This window comes from Numida meleagris, chromosome 1 (genome assembly GCF_002078875.1).
Source record: "Numida meleagris isolate 19003 breed g44 Domestic line chromosome 1, NumMel1.0, whole genome shotgun sequence".
NCBI classification, from domain to species: Eukaryota; Metazoa; Chordata; class Aves; order Galliformes; family Numididae; genus Numida; species Numida meleagris.
Window position 1 is genome coordinate 126,828,666 of NC_034409.1, and position 6,843 is coordinate 126,835,508.

Here is a 6,843-nt window from a genome sequence, read left to right on the forward strand (position 1 = left end):
GCGGCGATCGGAGCACGGCGCCTGGCGGCGGAGCGGGGCGGGGCGGGCGGTGCCGCATGCGCAGCGGGCGGAGGCCGTTGGCGGTGGGAGGCGATGGGTAGTGGCGCTGGGGTGGCCGCGCTATTTGTGGGTTCTCTCTCTGCCTTCTCAGGGAAGGGATTCTTAAATGTCATCTAGTCCAACTTCCCTGCAATGAACAGGGACGCCTACAGCCACATAGGGTTGCTTAGTGTCCTGTCCAGCCACAGAATTATAGAGGTTAAAAGGGAACTCTGGAGATCATCAAGTCCAACCCCCCAGCTAGGAAGGCATCCGGGCAGGTCTTGAATATCTCCAAAGGAGAATCCACAACTTCTCTAGGCAACCTGTTCCAGTGCTCTGTAATTCTGACAGTAAAGTTCTTCCTTGTGTTTGTACGGAACTACCTGCGTTGCAGTTTTTGGCCCTTGCCCCATGTTCTGTTGCTGCACACCACCAAAAAGACTGCCCGCATCGACTCGACTTGCACTTCAGATGTTTATCAACAGTGATGAGACCCCTTCTCAGCCTTCTCCAGAGTAAAAAGCCCTAGGTCTCTTAGATTTTTCTCATAAAGGAGATGCTCCAGGCCCCTAATATCTTTGTGGCCCTCCACTAGACTCTTTGTAGTAGTTCCCTGGCTTTCTTGAACTGAGGAACCCACAACTGGACACAGTACTCCAGATGTGGCCTGTCCAGGGCAGAGTAGAGGGGGAGGATCACCTCTCTTGATCTACTAGTTGCACGCTTTTTAATGCACCCCAGGATGCCATTGGCCTTCTTGTCCACAAGGGTGCACTGCTGGCTCATGGCGAACCAGTCATCCACCAGGCTGTCCAGGTCCTTCTCTGCAGAGCTCCTCTCCAGCAGGTCAGACCCTAGCCAGTACAGGTGCATGTCGTTATTCCTCCCTAGGTACAAGACTCTACATTTGCCCTTGTTGAACCTCATACGGTTCCTCTCTGCACAACTCTCCAGCCTGTCCAGGTCCTGTTGAATGGCAGCAGAGCCTTCTGGTGTTTCAGCCACTCCTCCCAGCTTTGTATCATCATCAGTCTTGCTCAAGGTAGACTATCCATTCATCCAGATCACTGATGATTGTTGAACAACACTGGACCCAGCACTGATTCCTGGGGAACACCTCTAGTTACAGGCCTACAACAAGACTCTGTGCCACTGATCACAGTGCCCTGACTAAGGGGTTCGCGCTTGACCTTGAATGTCTCCAGGCATAGGGAGCACCTACCAATGAAGACAGTCTCACTTGCTGCTTACTTCCCCTTTCTGACAGCTTGTGGTTTTCCTGAGAATCAACCCAAAGTCCATGTTTATGAAAAAATGTCACAAACCAAGTGGACAGAATTTAGCTGCATAAACACAGGTGTCTAGTGTTATTTAAGATGCTGTGAGATATCCAGGCCACATACATGGGGCTGGACAACCTCCACAGGGCCTGCATACTATCAGCTGAAGGCTGTGCTGGACGACCTGCAGTATTCTGAACAGTGGAAAACACAGGAGGTGTACAACTGAATTCATGCTGCCTTAGGGGCTGTGAGCTCAGGGTCCTGCTTGGCTTTCTACTGCTACTTCAGGAGGGGTCTGAGGCTTCTCAAATCCTGGGCTGAACCTACTGCAGCTCAGCTGACAGATACATGGGTACCTCAGTGGGCTCCAGTTCCCCACACCAGGAAGAGGAATACTGCTTCTGGTTAAACAAGCAGCTATCTGCATGCAGAGACTTGAATTCACAGGTCTTAGTCTTTAACTGGATGACATATCTTGGTGCTGCTCTCAGTTCCCTGCTGCAGATCCCCAGCCCACAGGCTGCTCCTGCTGTCAGCCCCCCGCACTTCTCAGTGACTCACCCACTACAGCACCTTCCTGCTTCTGTTCCAGCATTTTGAAACAGGCGTCAGGTCTCACCTCGGATAAACTCCCATCTGGTGAGAAACTGAGACTGCTGTTGCCCCCAGCAGCAGACTGGTGTTAACCACTGTGTGGAAATAATGACTTTGAAGCACAGATGAAAACACTCAACCAGCAGTCAAGCAGTTCCAGCAAGACCTCAGCTGTTGTGCAGAGCTGCAATTTCACATCATGGATGCTGGTAGCTGCTGGTCCTGCTCTATATCTTGTATGGAAGTATTCAATCCATGGTTTAGTCAAGTACCAGTGCAAAGACAGAATCAGGAACTACTGCTACTGTCCAGCACTTGGGAATAGTTCATGTATCATAGTTTGAGAGTACCAGCACAGTCTATCACACTTTCTACCTCAGGCTTTCACTTGGGAGTGCACAAAGCAGATTCTGTAACATTCCAGGAAATTTCAATAGCAGCACAATCAGAGGCTGTAGATGGCAAAGATTTTTAATCTGGTGCTTAACTATATCCCTACCCCTCGAGACTATGCCGGAAATAAATATTCTGTATTTTTAAAGAAAAAGAGTAAATCGATGCTCTGAAAAGTTACAAAATGCCAGCACTGATGTTATTCATGCTGTAACATCAGCCATAACCATAATAGCTTTCAAAATGATTTTTTTTTCTGATATACACAAAGCTGAAAGAAATGTTATAAGGATTACATTTAATAATACTGAAAAACAGGTGCACAAGAAGAAGCAGCCATAATACTTCACATACTTTCACATACTTGTGAAAGCTGTAATCAAGCACCAATGCCACAGTGCGGCAAGTGTTTCCGCTAAATTGTAGCTGTCTGGGTTGGGCAGATGTGTAATTTTTTTTAATCACTATAATGAGATAACTAAATGAGTAAATGAAATGGCTTACTTTGGGTTTTGGAGTCTGAATTGAAGGTCAGTAAAACAAGGGTATCAGACAAGGCAAGGAAAGAGGATGAACAGGTAAAGTAAACATTGGTAAGGGACAATATCCAAGTGTCACAGTGTCTGCAAATCTGTCACTGTAGCACACTGCCTTTACCCAGCTCACCTTGTATTGAGTTTAGGTGGCAAGGTTTTCTGGGGGGAAAGGGAGATCTGCAGCTCCTTGTGCTGCTCTGTGGGAGGAGGTGGAAGAAGGTGGATGGGCGAAAGTTGTCTTTAGTTTGCTCTTAGTGCTTGTTTCTCTAGTCCGATAGCAATAGGCAATAAATTACATTAATTTCCCTTGTACTGAGTCTGTTTTGCCTTTGACAGTAATTTGTGAGTGATCTTGCCCTTTTCTCAATTCATCATCTTTTTTTCATATTTTCTCCCTGTTCTTTTGAGGAGGGAGAGTGAGACAGCAGCATGGTGCAGCTGAGCTACCTACCCATGTGAAACCACCACGGACATACATTGTGCTACCTACCCTAAAAATTATTCAATGTAACTAGAAGTTTTTTTCTTTTCAATACAGTGGTTGACACTGTCTTTCTTCCTATAACTTCTTTCTCTTACTTATTTTTAGTAGTTACAACACTTTGAATCCCATAAAAGTTCACTAGAGGGAGCCCTTGTTATTTACAGATCTGTAATATATGTATTCATTTAAAAAAAAAAAAAAGTTATAAACAGCAGATAGTGGGTTTTCTATTCCTGCCTTAATATAGTCATTCTTCCTTTCTTGAAAGAGGATATAATTCTGTTAGCTATACATGGTCTTATCTGTGTAATTCTGTTCTTCCTGAAGTGCATCGTTTTCTTGACCTTGACAGTCACCTGCGGTGATGCACGCAATGTGTTACATGAGTGTTTACATAAAGTGAAACAACAGAACAGTGTAATTCCATTTCCTTTCCTTCCACCTTCCTTCCTCTCAAAAACAAAACAAAACAAAACAAAAAAACCCACCAAAGAGTAAGAAAAACTCTTTTTAGTTTAAAATTTAACATTATCTGTTGGAAAATGATATATCTCCCATGCTGATCTAAATTTTCCTAAACTTTAATGTCCAGAAATATTTCTAGCACGTATCTTTTTAAAATGAGATGGAATATGTGGCACTCTCGGTTATTTTCAGTGTGTTTTCTGTTTTCTGTTGTCATTGAACATACCATATCTTTTCGTTTACTCTCACACTGAAGGGAAAACAGCGGCATTCACTGTGCAATCAGTTTATGACTGGTATTTGAAGGTGGAGGCAGCAGCACAGAAGACTTGGATTAACAGATTGCGTAACTGTTGAAGTGTCATTGTGTTGTTCTTTTCAGATTCTCAATAGCCTCTATCCACAAAGCAAAATTAAGCCCTGAAGCAAGCAACAGAGGAAAGCACATGGGATATGTTGTCTTATTTCCTACGATAAGAAACAGTTAGTATTAGTAACCTTCCTCAACAGTGTATTTTCTTTAGACAAAGAGAAGAATGCCACAACATTCAGTAATAATGCGGCCCAAATGTATCTAATTTTTGGTGAAATTGTGTTACCACAATTGTAGAACTGTGAATTTCTGAAGTGTCCTTAAGCAGACAACATTGCCTCTATACATTCACCCTCCCCACTTGTTTATCACCTAATGCAGAAAGGCCAGAGCCATTTTGATTGATCCTGCATGAGTCTAGATGGCTACAGCATTAATTCTCTGTTTCAGCAGCAGTGCCTATACCCCAGCCTTGCTTCCCAGTGCACATCGAGGAAAGTAAGATGAATCAAAGACAGAATGCTGGGCTGCATTTTTGTTGTTGCTGCTTTTTGCTCCTGGTAATCCTTCTTCCTCATTTTCCAGAATCTGACTTTGAAATCTGAAATGCTAAAAAAAGGGAGGATGACTGAGCTGGATCACATTTGGTTTGCTCATTGCACTGTTGGTTTTTTTTTTTTTTCATACTGATGGACTGTCAGTACATCTCAGAATGAGCTTCAAGGGCTTGGCACCTCTTATAAAGTCCCTTATAGTATTTTTTCTTGACCAAATACTGGTTTTATACAAAGACTCAGATTAAGACACCTTCAAAAAATGAAATAATCATCATGTATCCCAAACCACTGGCAAAGTTTTGTTGAAGTTTGTTTCTGGCCCATAATATGTATAAACTTCTATGTCTGTCTGTAAACAAGCATACATGTTTGCAAACTATACTACACATACTGATTACTCTAAGCTCCATTTGCAGCCAGTAGGGTCGCACAAGTTTGTGTAGGAAAAGTCCACAGTGACTAGGTCACCCTCTGTTTTTTTCTTGAGTCTGTGCTAGAAAACAATGAGCTGCCCTAAGGTGACTCATAGGGTAAGTCACCCTTCCCTTCTGTGCCCTGATAAATCTGTAGATGGTGAGACAATTCTGAAGCTTTGATTTGAAAAAAAAAAAGCCTCGCTAGTCATATAAACTACTAAGTTATGTAGGCACCCACATGGGGGTAATATTAACAGCAACTAACTTCCAGCTTGACTGGAACTTCCCAAAAGGATTGGGGTGTTGAACTTACTGCAAACAAGCAGATATTCAGAACTCAGATGTTCTTGGACAAATTGCAGTGTATATTAATCAGCCTACACCTGGAATATTTTCGTCAAGCTCCCAGTGAGAGTTCTGACCACACCATTAAGCAACTCTGTTCTAATTACAGGTTAATTTGGGAAATTCATTCCATTACAGCTATTTGTTACAGTTTCCTATCTCAATCTCCTTTGATTTTTAGCTACTGCCAGATAAGGCTGGTAACTGTAATGCTGGCAGTGTGAAGCACAAAAATTTGATTAGCCACCAGAATAATAGGACTTGTAAAGATCCTCAAACACCTTTTTGTTCTAGGTCTTTCCATTAAAATCATGGAGAGAACTAAGTAATAAACGAGACTATATACACTGACAGGGGACAGAATTTTGGGGAAAGCAGCTACAACATTCTCACTGATTTTGCAGGATGAGAATCAAGATTAGTGAGTAAAAATCCACAGAAGTGACAATTTCTTTGTGAGTTGTCTCTGTGGAAGAAATTTGCAGGGATTAAGATGAACTAAATCAAAGAGTGTAGGAGAAGGAAAAGATTTAATTTAGGGCAAAACATTTTGAACCTTTTTGGTTTGTGCAATCACATGTTCTCATAGAAGCCATCAGCAATGCTGTCTACAATGAAAAGCTACTGTGAAGACTTAAAAGAAATATCATGCAGCTATGGCCATCAAAAAGGTCTTTTTAAAGGCCTAACAAATGTCTGTGTCAGGTCCTGGTGGGTGCCAATAGTATTTAACTACCTGGGAACAACATCTCCAGTGATTCTTCTGCCCAAGGTTCCAGACGGCCAGGCCAAGTCTCAGCCATGTTGTAGGCAGCCCTGTCTTATTCTGTCCTGGCTTGCTGACTGGCTTCCTGCACTGACCTTGGACTTGGTGCCTTGCCCTTGTTGTCACCAGTCACCCAGAGGAGCCTGTCCCTCTCACCAGCTGTCGCTGCCTGGGTGCTGCAGGACAGTGCCCTGACTAGTGAGGGGGCTCTCCTACCTGTGCTGCCTGCTTTGGGACCTTCTCTTGGTTCATGGAGCAGCCCTGATCTCACTGTTCACAAGCAACTGCTGGCAAACTTCTATTTAAGCTCTACAGAGTTGGATGGAAGTAGTGAGCTGAAGATGTATTCAGTCTGTGTTGAGAAGAGCATGAAGAAGTGACTGCTAAACTCTTGTTTGTGATAACAAATTCACAGACTACTTCCTCTTCAGCTGTTGTGATTGGGTATTTGATATATTGCCCACATGTATGTAGTCAATAAGTGATAAGTTAAAAGTTGCTGTTGAGTAGGGGCATCTCAAAGAAACAGAAGGACTGACAGTGGTGGCGGCCATTTGCCTGAACACAGAATTGTGAAGATACCTGTCCCCAGCCTGGCCCTCTTCAGGTGACATTGGACAATGAGGTCACTGCCTGTCTGAGCCTCAGA